Source organism: Emys orbicularis, chromosome 1 (genome assembly GCF_028017835.1).
Source record: "Emys orbicularis isolate rEmyOrb1 chromosome 1, rEmyOrb1.hap1, whole genome shotgun sequence".
Classification (NCBI taxonomy): Eukaryota; Metazoa; Chordata; order Testudines; family Emydidae; genus Emys; species Emys orbicularis.
Genome location: NC_088683.1, coordinates 19,586,936 through 19,601,450, shown reverse-complemented (window position 1 = coordinate 19,601,450; position 14,515 = coordinate 19,586,936). Strand labels below are relative to the sequence as shown.

Genomic DNA, 14,515 nt, shown 5'->3' with positions numbered 1-14,515 from the left:
TCCTACACTCCCATTTGAGGGGGGGGGGGGACATGGGTTCTGGGGTCATCGTCCGTCTCGCTGGGGTAAACAGATAACAGCAACCCCAGCAACTCCTCGAGGTCTCCGGCGACCGACAGCTCTTGCAGTCCCTCCAGATCTCGGGTGCTGCAGCAGTTGCTGTCAGGTCCGAGCTCCAGCAGCAGGTGAGAGACGTCCTTTTCCTCCAGCGGCTCCCCTCTAACGGAGCTGGAGGGTTGGCCTTTTATACTTCTGGTTCCTGTTCCGCTCTTCTGCTTCCGGCAGGGCGGGTATGGGTGTCCCGCCTCTGCACACTTGGGGTGCTCGCGGCTGTCCCTCTGTCCATCTCTGAGGGAGGCCATGCCCCCCCACTACAGCTATATAATCATTACCATCAAAAAGGCCAGGCAATATTGAATGCAATCATAATTTTAATCAGAACGCCAATATGCTGCATCAAATTCACTACTTTCCTTTCAAGCCTGTTGATCTCTCCCCTAATGATGGGGGAGGGGAAGGGATTATTTGTTTTCAAAAGACAGCAAATGCAAAAAAAAAAAATCTGTCTGAATTATGACTTCAATAGGAGTAATATTACCCAATTGATATATAGCTGGGGCAAAAGTTACAACAAATATATGTCACTTATTTAGGAGGATTCTACAATTTGAATGATCCATTTATGGCAACATGAACATCTTTTTTGGCTTGCATGTGTGTGTATATATTACAAGATGTGTATCTCTTTCCATATGTTTGTTAAAACAGTGATTCAGTCAATGGTCTGAATAAAGTTTAATTTCTACAGTTACAGTATCTGAAGGAAAATAAATCTCCAATGATTTGATGCACAAAATATTGCCAAACAAGCCTCATGTCTCATTCTGCACTTATGAAGGCTTGCAGGATATTTATCTGGAACAGTATAAAAGTAATATAATTTAACAAGTTGTCCTTTTTAATCTAGCGAGACTCTGAACCAGTGCCAGCATTAATCATTTGAGGAATCAATGCAGCCCTTTTCATTGCATTTCCTCTATCATAATGTAGTCCCAAAGAAACATGTCCAATCTGCTACACAAATTAAATTTAAAAGAGCATTTAGAGGGACATAGTCAGTTTTAGGTCCCCCACATGTAAAAATCAAAAAAGTGTCTTTTGCCAAAAACCCAGGATCAGCCAAAAAGTTTTCAAGAAATTTAAAAGAGAAGGATGTTTTATGATTGAAATCAAGGCAAAGGTGTGATATTAAGCTGATGTTTCTCTGAATATTTCAATGGAACTACTCAGGTGCTTAACTTTAAGAACTCACTTCAATGCTTTGCTGAATGGGGAGCTTTGCAAAGCATCAGTTTCAATGTTCCACCTGTACCATCAGTTAGTCAACTTCCCATTGTTTGTGTGGGTTTCTCATACCGAAGCAGGGGACAGAAAAACATTTCAAAGCAACAACTTTGTTACCAGAGGGCAATTCTGCATGGTGGTCACCTGCCTCCTATTGTGCCATTTTTATACACTCTCTTCCTTTCTAGGATGTCCTTCAAAACACATTTTCTTCACCTTTCCTTTATTCCTCTGAGAAACACTAACAGGTTAAAAATCAGGGTCCAGATCTTCAGCTGGTGTAAACCGGTATTCCACTGACTTCAGTGGAACTGCCAATTTATATATACTCAGGAATCTGGCCTGAATTTCTTTGTCACTATTTACACAGCTTTGTTTAGTTTTGGTGTGTCCCAGAGCTCAAAACAATAGAAATAGACTAATCAGTTTTACATTTCCTTCCATTCACTCTCAGCCCTTGTCTACACACAAAAGAGTTATACTGTTTTAGCTACTCCAGTATCGGTAAAGCAGTGCAACTCCCCTTGTGTGGATTCAGTTATACTGATATAAGTGTGCTTATATGTGTATAGCTTATTCCTGTATGGGAAGGGGAATAAGATTTATCAGTATAACTGCATCCACACGACAGTGGTTGTGCTGGTATAATTAATTATATCAATAAAAACTCATCACACCCCTAATCAATTGTTATACCAGTTATACCTGTACAATAACTGTGTGCAGACCAAGCTTCCTGTTCACAAAGGCTACAAAGTTAGGGTGCTAACATATCAAGAGAATAGTTTGGTTTGTTTGGGGTTTTTTTAATTTGTTTCTTTTGAAATTAAATAAAAGCCCAAAACCACTTCTATTGGCTTTAGGTTTTGTGAAAGCCCAATTTTGCAAAACTGAAGGTCATGACTAGATCCCTATTTCTGCAAACATATGCTTTATTCATAAGTATACACCAGTATTTTATGTAAGAATAGTGCCAGATTGTAGATTGTTTGGGAACTGTTCATTTAGCATATTTGCTATTCATTACTTTTAATGAGTGACTGGCTGCCAGCATCACATGGGACTTTGTCTGCTCCCAGACTGGATGACTGAATGTTTTCAAAGAAGAAAATAACGGATAATATAGCAAATAATGCACTTCCTACAAATTTTCAGATGATTCATTCAAGCTAAACTTGGGAAATTCAGGAGATTTGTGAACATTTTCATGACTATTTCATTTTCACTGATGCACGAGATGTGATAAGACCCCCTGTATATCAAAGGCATGAATTACTTGTCAAGTGTTGGTGAATCACTTTTCGTATTCTCCTACCAGCCTCTAGGCATGGGTAGGTTGCAGAATTTAGCCCAGTAACTTCAATCGGCGTTATGCCTGTGCATCTGAGGGCAGGACTGGGTCCAGTGTGAGTGCATAACAACTGCACATACCTGATATTAAGCAGCCAAAAGCACAAATAAAAATTGGATGCTATCTGGTTAAGAATAATTTGTAGCTTAAGGAGTAAGAAGGATGGGTGGATGGTTTAGGAGAAGCCCTCTCCTAAGTCTTTTCCCTCTCTTGCACTGCCATCCAACCCATAAAACTAGCTCCGTTTTTTAGGCAGTAACAAATTCAAAGCTTACTACCAGCTACATTGTGATTTGGTTTACAGGCTTATGAAGGGGAATGAGAAATCCCACTAACATCCCTACATGTTATTCAGACCTTGGGTCCAGATGTGAGCAGGTGTTGTTCCGTGCACCCACTTTCCCCCCTCCCCAGAGCAGTCAGGCAAGGAGTGATGGAGAATGGGTGGAGCCTTGCCACCAACCCTCCCTATTCCATGGCCAGCACAACTAAACCAACGGGAGTGTGGGTGGGTGGTTGGGGGTGTTATAATTTGCTGTTGATATAAGCCAGCAAGAAAAAAAATCACACCACCACCACCACTCTGAGCAAGGAACAGATCACAGCTCCCCTAGCCACAATTCCTTCCTGAGATGGTGCCAGAGCAGCACAGCTACCTGCTGTCCTGTATTACAGGCTATACCCTGGAGAGACAATCTAGCCCAAAACCTTATGGAAGATAAATCAGCAATGTCCACTTGGCATGCTTTAGCAATGTCAACAATTTGTAACAGCATCATTTCATGAGGTTAAAAAATCCAAACCCACTTCGTGTTATCAATCTAAATCCATAAAGAATTCTAGCTTATTTGAAAAAATGTGTCAAACTAGAATCAGACTATTTACATGTGAATGTACATGTCCAATTTGCTCTGGTACACACCACAGGCAAAAATTTACTCTGACAGAAAGCTGCCAATTATTTCTCAGATATGAATGGATCCTGCAGTGCCATATTGTGTCTTTGGTAGTAAACTGTCACTAAGAAAAACAATTTTACTGTTTACTCATTAATTAGCACTTCAGGATCAAGCTAGCCCGACTGTTTCCAGACCTTTCAGTAGTTGAGAGGCACACACTTAGATCCCATTTACAATGTAATTATAGCCTATGGGAGGACCTAGTTACAATGTTGTAGTCTGCCAAACTGTTAGAACACAATTCAGTCTTGTGGCCTAGAAAGTTTCGCAGAGTAGCTTTAGAGCCAGTGTAATATCTAATGTAACTCCACTGACATGAGCCCACTGACTTTAATTTGACACTTGAGGTGAAGACCAGGCCCTGTTGAAGTCAATGGCAAAACTCCCATTGATTTCAATGAGATCAGGACTTCACCAAGTGTTTTGCAATTACTTCCTGAAAGTGTGTGTTTCCAGGTGAAATGCTAGTGACTGTAAACATTAAACAAGAATTACAGCAAAGTTTGCTTATCATAGTGCATCTTCAGTATTTGACACCAAGCATTCCAAAATCATGAGTCAGGCCACCACAAAATCATGAGACATGTTTAAAAGTTTGGGTTCCTTTTATTTACCACCTTGGTTTTGAGCTTTTAGGGTTCACATTTTCCAGCTTTTCTCCACAACCAGGAGGGCCAGGGTGACAGACCCAGGCACAATCCAGACTAATGAGTAGCTGCAACACCCCTGCCCTGCAACCTTGGGTGCCTTACAATGTTTTGTTGAAGTAGCTCCCACCTGGGTCGCACACAAACAGCCTTCCAACATGCAAGCCACACGCTGAGTGCCTACAACACAGAGGATAAAGATATGGGGCCTGATTCCCATTTACACTAAGGCCCATTTATACTGCTCTGGCTGTGTAAAAGTATAAATGGGAATCAGACCCTGTAGAATGACATTTCAGGATTAGAGGACTAAGCATTCAGCTGCACATTGTAGCTGGTCTGCAGGTCTCAAAAAGAAATCCAATCCATCAAGTAACTGGGAAGGCATTGTCTTGGTGAAAGATTGAACACTGGCAGTGGAACTTCTTCCCTCATGAAATCAGAATAGGTGTAAATCTTTCCTTTTTTAGAGGCCAATACAAAACATGCCAATAGAGAATTCAGAGTGTCAATACCTTTTATATCTCCCCAACCCTAGATATATGACCCAACCGGAGGAAAGGAAAGAAAGTGATCCATATTTGGATAGGATAATGCATTTTTTAAAATCCTGTATTCAGTGCCAGATATGGGTGCTAAGAGACAGACCCCGCCAATCTGGTCTATTTGTCTTATTCTCACTGAATCAGGAAATATGTTCATTATGAACTGTTTGCTACAGTCCAGCTATTATTTGAGCAGCTTGGGTGGAGGTAGTTATTGCCTCACTAATCAGAGTACTTAAAAATAGGCAAGTGCCAGGACCGGGTGCTTATCTACTAATATGTTGTGCAGAGAGGAAGCTTGTCAAGAAAAGTAAAGTTCTAAGAGCTGAGTCATCACTCCACTACACCAACATCGAACTGGTGTCGCTTAACTGAGTTCAGGGCAGCACAGTCTTTCCACTGACTTCATGGGGCCTTGGATCACACTCAAACTGCATATATTAATCATAAGTCCTGGTGTAAAAGAACTATTAATAGGACACCCACATTTTCTCTTTAAAGGAAGGTTTGTCAACTTTAAAGATTTGGCTAGAACATGGTGAGTAAGGGGAGAAGAATGTAGCTGGCTCAGGAAATCTTATTTTCTTTTTTCCTCATTGGCTTTAAGGAAATGCAGAGCTAGAGGTCAGCTCACCAGAAACAAGCAGCATTTGATCAGGACGGTACTTAGTCCTGCTGTGAAGGCAGGGGACTGGACTCAATGACCTTTCAAGGTCCCTTCCAGTTCTATGAGATAGGTATATCTCCATATAATAAATAATATTAACCTGCCAGCAGAAGAGAGCCCTGAGTGAAAAGGCCTGAGAAAAAGTACGTCATAGATTTCTGATTTAAAGGTTTTTGTTTTGCAGGTGGGGGAGGGGACTGTTGGTTGGTTGGTTGTTTTTGCAAAATGTAGTAATATTAATACACTTTATAAGGAAGGTGTGATCTGTGCGAGGATGACCATCTGAGAAACTTCAAGACAGGGGCATCATTATGGACAGTCCAAGGAAAACATCACCTCAGTGTGCAGATATGGTCCAAAGGCCAAACAAAACTTTAGGATTATCTTTAATCATCGTATCAACAAATGTATCTGGTACTCCAGAAAGGCTAACTGGTTTATTCCCAGCATCATACTTAGCACCTATTTTAAATATAGGTGTAACATTTTTTGCTACCCTCCAGCACAGTGGCTATTTTTATGAGATTGCACATTTTTGTTAGCAGCTCAGACACTTCATTCTATTTTCTGTTCTATTTAGACTCTTATGCTGTACCATTGCTATAGTATCCGGGTACCTAATGAACACCACTATCCAGTTCTGGTAACTTGTTTTTGGCTGAACTAACAATTCGTTCTAACATTTCCTCTTTAGATACTTCAGTGTCTAACAGTGCCTCATCTTTATTCCCTGAAGGGAACAGGTCTGGGATAGCTCTCTCTCTCTCCACAACATCTTCTGTGGAGAAGACTGATGCTGGTGTCATTTAATATCTCTGCAATGTCTTTATCCTCCTTAATTGCCTAGTAGCAGTATTACATGAGATTGTCTTGAAGAGCACGCGAGAGAGGGAGGGGGTAAATACATTTTGGATTCTTTTCCTTTGCCTTCTGGTCTCTGGGCCTTTAGGGTGCAGTCACTTCAGGTTTTCCTTCATTATGAGGGTGAGAAACTTATTTCAAACGAAAGCTGAGATTCTCATGCAATCTCTTTAGTCCAGAAACTGGGGCTTTAAGGGAAAACAAATCACCAAATACTGCAGGACTTGCAATAAAAATCACAAGAGTCGGCAACTCTGTCAGCAGTTCCAGGTAGAGCTGGCCAAAACTTGGGAATTTCGATATTTATGAATTTGCATTCATTCCGATTCAGAACAAAAGCAAAAATTTACCAAAGTTACTTGGCAAACTGAAGACATTTGAAATTTTTGGTTCAGAAACACCAAAATATGGTGTTCCTGAAACTAAATGTGAAATTGACATTCTTGTCAATTTCATAGCTGCTATTCACTGAATAAGGCTCCCTGACAAAGTTATGGACCCTGAAACATTGGCAGATTTCCAATGGAAGCCTGCATGTTTCAGTGAGTTTTTGTCAAATCTGAAATAGATTCAGCTAAACAGTTCATTACAACAAATCGGCATTTTCCAACATAACAGTTTCATCAGAAAGTTTCCAACCAGCTCTAGTCCTGGGGACCCATTTTGCCTTTCATTGGATTCCTGCCTCAGCAATAACCACCATGGCCCTGCTCCTGGGCTTATGAGTAAGTAGCAAGTGTATTTCCTACTCATGTGAATGGACTCATTAACATCAGTCTACCTTAGGTACGTATATGGCCCCCCATCACTGTTGTACCCGAGTCCCTCACAATCATTAATGTATTTATCCTCATGACACTGTATGAGGTAAGGAAGTTCTATTAGCCTCTCTGCCTCAGTTCCCCATCTGTAAAATGGGGGTTAAGAGCTGAATGCTCAAAAGGAGCTAGGTTCCTAAGTTCTATTGCCCAATGTCACACAGCAAGTCTGTGGCAGAGCAGGGAATTAAACCCAGGTGCTAGGTTAGTACCTTACCATTGGACCATCCTTCCTCTCAGTGAAGCTATTCACATAAGGATTGATCATGCAAGTAAGATTTGCAAGATTAGGTCCTATAACTTATTTCCATGTCAATAAGACTACCTGTGTGAGTAAGTATTTCAAGCTCAGGCCCTAGAACCGTAGTGCCAAGCTTTAAAGTTTCCTTGGCGCTCACTGTACTTTATCCGATGGACTACTCTCTCTGTTACAATTCTCCAGCAAACAGCAAACACTACAGAGCACTCGCAGGTTAACACCACATCAGCAGCCCACATATTTTACTGATTTTGCCTGACCAGAAGACAAAGTGGAAGCAATTCAGAAAAGAATGACAAAATGTTTAAGAGGTTCAGAAGAGATTAATTTATGAAGAAAGGTGAACAGTAAAAAAAAAAATGAATCCCCAAAGGTGCTGAGCCCCCTCACTCCTGATGAGGTCAGTGGTACCCTGTAGGTGATGATCAGGACCTGGCCCCAACTATATAGAGCTTGACTAAAAGACAAGTAACAGGGGAGGCACCACATTGTACCTTTTTCAATTAATGTAAACACCTATGAGGGAAAGAATAATTTAGGCTGGTGCAAAGGTCAGTAACTAGGAGAGATGAGAGGAAATTAAGAAGAGGTCAATTTAGGATGAATATTAATTAACGTTTCCTAACAATGATATCTTCATCAAAAAAGATATCAAGTTAGTTTGACAGGATCTATTTTCCATAAACCCATATTGATTTGCATTAATTACATTATCCTCCTATCAAGTCCCGTATCAGCCACTCCATTATCTTGCCTGGGATCAATGTCAGACTGACAGGCCTATAATTACCGAGGTAACCCCATTTACCCTTTTTAAAAACTGTCTCAACATTAGCTTTCTTCCAGTCTTCTGGAACTTCCCCAGTGCTCCAAGACTTATTGAAAAATCAACACGAACAGTCGAACGAGCTCCTCACCCAGTTCGTTTAAAACTCTTAGATGCAAGTTATCTGGGCCTGCTGATTTAAAAATGTCTCATTTTAGTAGCTTCTGTTTAACATCCTCCAAAGATACTAGTGGAATGGAAAAAACGTTATCATAGCCATATCATGAGACTGTGTCATCTGTTTTTCCCCCAAATACAGAACAGAAATATTTATTGAACACTTCTGTCTTTTCTGCATTATTATTGATAATTTTATCATTTCCATCTAGTAATGGAACAATGCCATTGTCAGGATTCTTTTTGTTCCTACTATATTTTTAAAAATATCCTTCTTCTTGTCCTTAACTCTGCTGGCCATAGATTTTGCCTTGTGTACTTTGGCTTCCCTTATCAATTTTCTACAATTCCTAACTTCTGATTTACATTCATTACTATCAACTTCCCCTTTCTTCCATTTGAGAGGATGGATTAAATAGATTTTGTTTTTACAGATACCTTTGCTTCCCCTCTAAACCAGGGTGTTTTTTTAACAGCACAGCTTTCTTCCTCAGTTGTGGCTTTTTGGGCAGCTGGTAAAATGTTCTTTAATGATTCCCAATTATCAATCATATTTTTCTGGTTAAATTCTTCCTCTCAGCTGATTTAGCTCAATTGTTTTCTGCGTTGTGAAATTAGCCCTATTAAAGCACCAAGTATATATATTACTGGTCTGGACTCTATTCTGGTTGCATATTATAAATGTGACCAAATCATGATCACTTGTACCTAAGTTATGATTAATTTGTAATTCTGTGATCAGTTCTTCTTTATCTGTTAAGATAAGAGCTAATCTAGAATTCCTGTGTTGTCTGCCCCACTGAGTTAGGAAATTCCATCTATAATGTTTAGCAATTTCAAGGATGTTTTAGTACATGTAGTTATTCCTGTTTACACCAGCTGTAATTTTGGCCCCTAGTCTATCATAGCTCTAGTGCCTTGCAGGATGATTTCCTGACTTCTACACTCTTCTTAAACTCGTTCATTTAACTAGTTGACGCCTCACTAGAAAAAAACAGTGTTACAGATAACTTTTTAAGTCTTTAAACCCCAGGATGTCCATTATCTATATTTAAAAAATTACTGATATTGTAATATATACTCTCACAACAATGGGCGAGGGTCTATTTCTAGCAGGGACCAAGGACTTGAAGCTTTAGGGGACCAAAAATTGGAAAAATGTTGCTCCTCTCCTACAGAAGGGGAGTAATAAAAAAAAATGGTGGCTGTAGCGGATGGAAAGGTCGTACACAAATTTCAAAATGAACTGCATGTCTGTGCATTAAGACGTGCTTTTCAAGCCCTTGGGATAGCCAGTGATAATGCCTCTATCAAGTCTTTGATTTTGACATGCATAAAGAAAAAAAACTACAATACTTTCTAATAACAGCCTGAATCTTTTGATTCAGAAATATGGTGCCTAATCATGCAGTGACTGAAGTAAATCACAATCGGAGCTGTGACACTGATTTAAAGAGGAAAAGAACTGGGTGCATAAACTTAGACTGAGCTATGGTAAAACATGAAGGATTGAGCCTTAGGCATATCCGCCAGATCTAGACTAATTATAGATAAACCACAACTTTTCTGCTTGGACAATGCAAATCAGCTGATCTGTCACACTGATTCACTGCAAGCCTCCTAAAATGGGATATCTCTTTCCTCCCACTCCCCAAAAAATGTTCAAAATTATATTTTGCAGCATATCGCATGCACACAGGTATGCATTGTGTCTTATAAACATGTAGGGAGGAAGTCTCTATTCCAAAGAGCTTGCAATCTGACTCAACTTTTTTTTTTTTTTAAAGTAGCATTATCTGCCATACTTAAAAAAAAAAAAAAAAAAAAAAACACTAGTCTCTGCTCAAGAGGAAATTAAAGTCACCACTATTCCAGCCTCAAAGCAGCAGCGAAAGATTTGTATCTTCCCCTACGTGAATGTTCAATCTAGAACACAACTACCCAGTGCCGGCTCTGGGCACCAGCAAACCAAGCACGTGCTTGGGGCAGCACATTTTCAAGGGCGGCATTCTGGCCATCTTTTTTTTTCTTTTTCTTTTTTTCTTTTTTTGCTTCGGGCGGCAAAAGCCTAGAGCCGGCCCTGGCAGCAGCAGCACGTCAGCCTGGGGCCGCTGCGGTTTGCGCTGCGGGGGAGCAGCTCCCGCACCTTGTGGCTGGGCAGGGCTCCTAGCGGTGGACACTCGGACTGGGGGCCGCCCCTCGGGGCACACGGAGCCGCCTGCAGATGCCACAGGGCGACCGCCCCCCCAGGCGGCAGCCGGGGCTGAGCAAAGCGGCCCGAGCCACCCAGGGACTGCGGCAGGGCGGCCAGAGGCAGCAGCGGGGCCACAGAGGGCGGGGCGCTGCCGTGCAGGGCCTGCATCCCGCTCTCCGGGGCTCCGCTCCCTCTGGGGCTACCCTGCCCCGGCTCCTCAGCCCCCTGCCGGGGCGGTCCCCTGGCTCTGCCCTTCCGGGTCCTGGCCGGTCCTGGAGGCGGGAGCCCTGGCTGGAGGGACCCTGGGCTGAGGCGCGGCCCGGGAGCCCTGCTGCTTACCCCGACCCTGCCAGTGCCAGACCAGCTGGAGGCGAGGGGGAAGCGGGCGGAGTCAGCACTGGTGGGGGGGAGCCCAGGGCTGGGGCGGCAGGGGGTGCGGGTGGGGTGGGGGTGAGAGCCCGGGGGGCGGCCAAAATTTTTTTTGCTTCGGGCGGCAAAAAACCTAGAGCTGGCCCTGCAACTACCCCTGCAACTCCAGGCAGCCAATTTAGCATCAGCTAAAGACAGTGATCTCTTCTCTCTTCATAATTTGTACCTTTCTGCTGATTTGCCACAAGTATTTGACACAGTGACAATAAATAGCCAGAGACCTGCCAAATCTCACTTGTTTAGAGGAAGCCTCTGTGGTTTTGGATTCATTTTGAGGCTTTTTTTAATCAAGCATCTCACTCTTGGGTTTGGTTACAAATGTTTCAACCAAGACATTTCAAGAGCTCCCTCATGTTTCCTCTGCCATCCCATTATTACAGATTGCTGTCCCGTGAAACAGTGCTACAAGCCAGGGGAGAACAGAAAGTCCTTGAGAGCCTAACTTAGACATTAAATAAAAAGGAAGAGCTCAGCATTCAGCAAAGCATTTTGTTTTATAACGATGCTAAGTTAAGCAGGCAAGGCAGCCAGACCTCAAAACCTAGCGTGACTTGATCCAGAATGAAAACAATCATGTTAAGGCCACAGCATTTATAACTACTTATGAGAGAGCACAGGGACCGGTTTAGAAGACTTTGTAACTGCGTTATCAAAAGGCTCCCTTGTTTAAAAGCATTACAATACAGACAGCACATTGCGCCTCTTTCACAACATTAAAGAGGCATCGTTACCAGTATGTGAAGGAACAAAACCCACTCACTGCTCTGCAACCCGGAGCATCATGCCCCGTATTGCAAGAACGGGAAGAGTGTAAAGTGGCTGCTTTGCAAGGAAAGCAGCGGGTCTAACCCCTGCTGGAGGCTGCTGAGCCAGACAGGGTGGGTAGGAAATCTCACCTCCTGACACTGAGGCAGCTGCACGCTGGAGGAAGTCTCAGCAGCATCCCCAATCCGCGCCGCTTGACAGCAGATTAGAGCCCAGCAGCAAATCCAAGAGGGGAAGCAAGAGCGCCAGTGAAACACCAAGCAGCCGGGACCACAAAACCACCTCTTCTTCGCTGCCATGCACGGCATCTTCTGCATGCCGGACTCTTCCCTGGAGCGGGCAGGACGCCCCTCCTCCTCTGCACCCCAACTGGCTCGCCGGCACACACCGATGGCCGTGGGCTCCCCGCTCCCCGCCCTTGCTGTCGGTTGATGGCAACGGGTTTCCAGACCCTCTGCCTACGCTGCCTGCTGATGGCAGCGGCTCAGAGCCCGCCCGGCTCTTTGCTCGCCGGGCGCAGTGGGCGTCTCGCTCTCGGCACTGCAAGGGCTGGAAGCTGCCGGGCTCCCTGGGGCTCCCTCTAGACGACACCCAGGGCAGGAGAGTGTCCACGCTCGGGCTCGTCGCGTCCCTGCCTGGCTGCCCCCGCCGCTCGCCGGCGGTAGCGCCCTGACTTGCAGCCGGCTCTCCAGGGAGTCCGCGCGGATGGCAACGGCTCCCACCCAGCCTGCGCCCCGGCTGCTCCCTCCCCGGACCGCCAGGGCAGGGCTGACAAAGCCGGTGAGCGACACCGCGCGGAGAGAGGAGGGGCCCGGGGGAGGAGGCGGAGGCAGCGCAGGCGCGTGCCTGGGGAAGGCTCCCCAGCCCCGGGGAGCGCGGAGCCTCCGCGCCTGCAGCGGCCCTGGGCGCAGCCTTCGCCCGCCGGCTGCAGTGCTCCCCTCCGGGGGGTTGGGAGCGACGCGCTGCAGCGGGGGAAAGGGCCACCCCCTCTCACCCGCAGCCCAGCCGGGGCAGCGGGCTCCTTCCACGGCCAGCGTAGGACTGTGCCCTGCCCCCGGGGAGATGAGGGCCACCGGCTGCCTCCCCACGGTGCATCCAGTCTCCTGGGCAGGGCCCGCCGGTGAGGCCGAGCGCTCACATGCTCCTCCCGGTAGCTGCATTAGGGGAGCCCCTAGAGGCCAGGGCCCTGTGGTGCTGGGCACTGGCCACATCGATCCTGGACCTCTCTGCTGCGGTGGTGGAGGTTCAGGCAACATGGATTTTTCTCAGCTAGGCACTGGGAAGAGACGCAGAGTTTATTTCACACATACTGTCAGTGCTGGAGGTTGAGCTGCTCCCCCGGGAAACATGCTCTAAGCTGACTTCGGTTCTGTTTCCATTTAGTGAAAAAGGTGTTTGACATTTCTGACCAGGGGAGGCAAACTGGTGTTTGCTAAGGACCTGGTTTCCATAACTCATCAAGTGTATGCCAGTATCTTGCCTGTCATTGTCATCGACCTAAGTGCTGCTGCTTCGCCTATCTTTGTCTACTCATACCTGCCTCGTGCTCTTATTTAACTTTCAGGTACCCACTTAACTAACCCACCCCCTAGGACAGCAAACCGAGTCAGGTGTGATACAGACTCACCTGAAGAAGTGCTCTGTGTATAGCTTAAAGTTTGTCTCTCACCCACAGAAGTTGGGCCAATAAAAGATATTGGCTCACCCACCTTGTCTCCCTAATACCCTAGGACTGACACAGCTACAACTACACTCCCTACAACAGTCTCACCATGTCTGTGACTGTCTATTTCCTTTTTTATCCTTCCATTTTGCTGAATGAATGTGTTTGCCGTCAACTATTGTTCCTACACCTCTGCTCATTACGGGTGACATTGTCCCAGCCCTTACCCACCTGTGCAAAGGAGGACAGGAAGCTATGTCTCCTGCTTCAGTAGGCTCTGTATGTGTGCAGGGGTCTGTGAATCAGTAAGTGGGCAGGGAAGGGGAATGAGTGGAGCCCTGACCGACCCACCCACCCACACACCCCAGCGACAGTAGCTAGCCAGTTGTACAGGGGACAGAACTACTCCCCATAAAAGGTGAAGTATCTTATTACTCCCCAAAGCAAGTGGGGAACAAGAAAGGAATTGTGATGCTCACTCCCAGTTCATGGTCCTGTAAGGTTATAGTCTAGCCCCTGAGGGCCCAAAAATTCCTATTGCTTCAGTAAGCATTAGATAAGTCCTAGGGTGAAATCTTGGTCCTAAGTCAATGGCAAATTCCTATCAACTTCAAGCAGGCCTAATTTCTAAAAATAACGTTTGAGAAACACCAAGCAATAAGGGATGCTATAGGGCATTCTCTCTACCGGAAAAAAAAAAATAGACTACAACTATTGTTGGATTCAACATCTCCCCTGTATCAGGAAAGCCAAATACTAATGCAAAGAAGATGAACACGCAAGTACTGCACACCTTTCTCCAGCTCTTGCTCTTGAGCTGGGCTACATCGTGGAAAGAAGGTTCTTGAGATTTTTGCTTGCAGGATTGTTCTCCACTACTCGATTACTCCTCCACAGGAATGCTCAAGGAGGCACAACTGAAAGTCACTAAATACAGCAACAGCAGGAGTGCCATTTTAGCAAGCAGAGCTCCCTGCTAGTCATCATACTGGTAGCATTGGTGATAACTCTTGGAAATGGAAGGCACTGTGCAGCAGCAACAGCTGGTGCCTTTTCCTTTAGTATCGTTC

The 14,515-nt window shown here is 44.8% G+C and overlaps 1 protein-coding gene across 1 annotated transcript in view; it reads right to left on the bottom strand.

The window, feature by feature from the left end:
* Window positions 1-12,009, bottom strand: part of ELAPOR2 (endosome-lysosome associated apoptosis and autophagy regulator family member 2) — a 157,636-nt gene extending 145,627 nt beyond the window's left edge. Inside the window, exon 1 of the mRNA XM_065414384.1 lies at window positions 11,914-12,009. The gene's annotated coding sequence lies outside the window, so the exon portion shown is untranslated. The remainder of the gene's footprint in view (window positions 1-11,913) is intronic.
* Window positions 12,010-14,515: the final 2,506 nt, after the last annotated feature.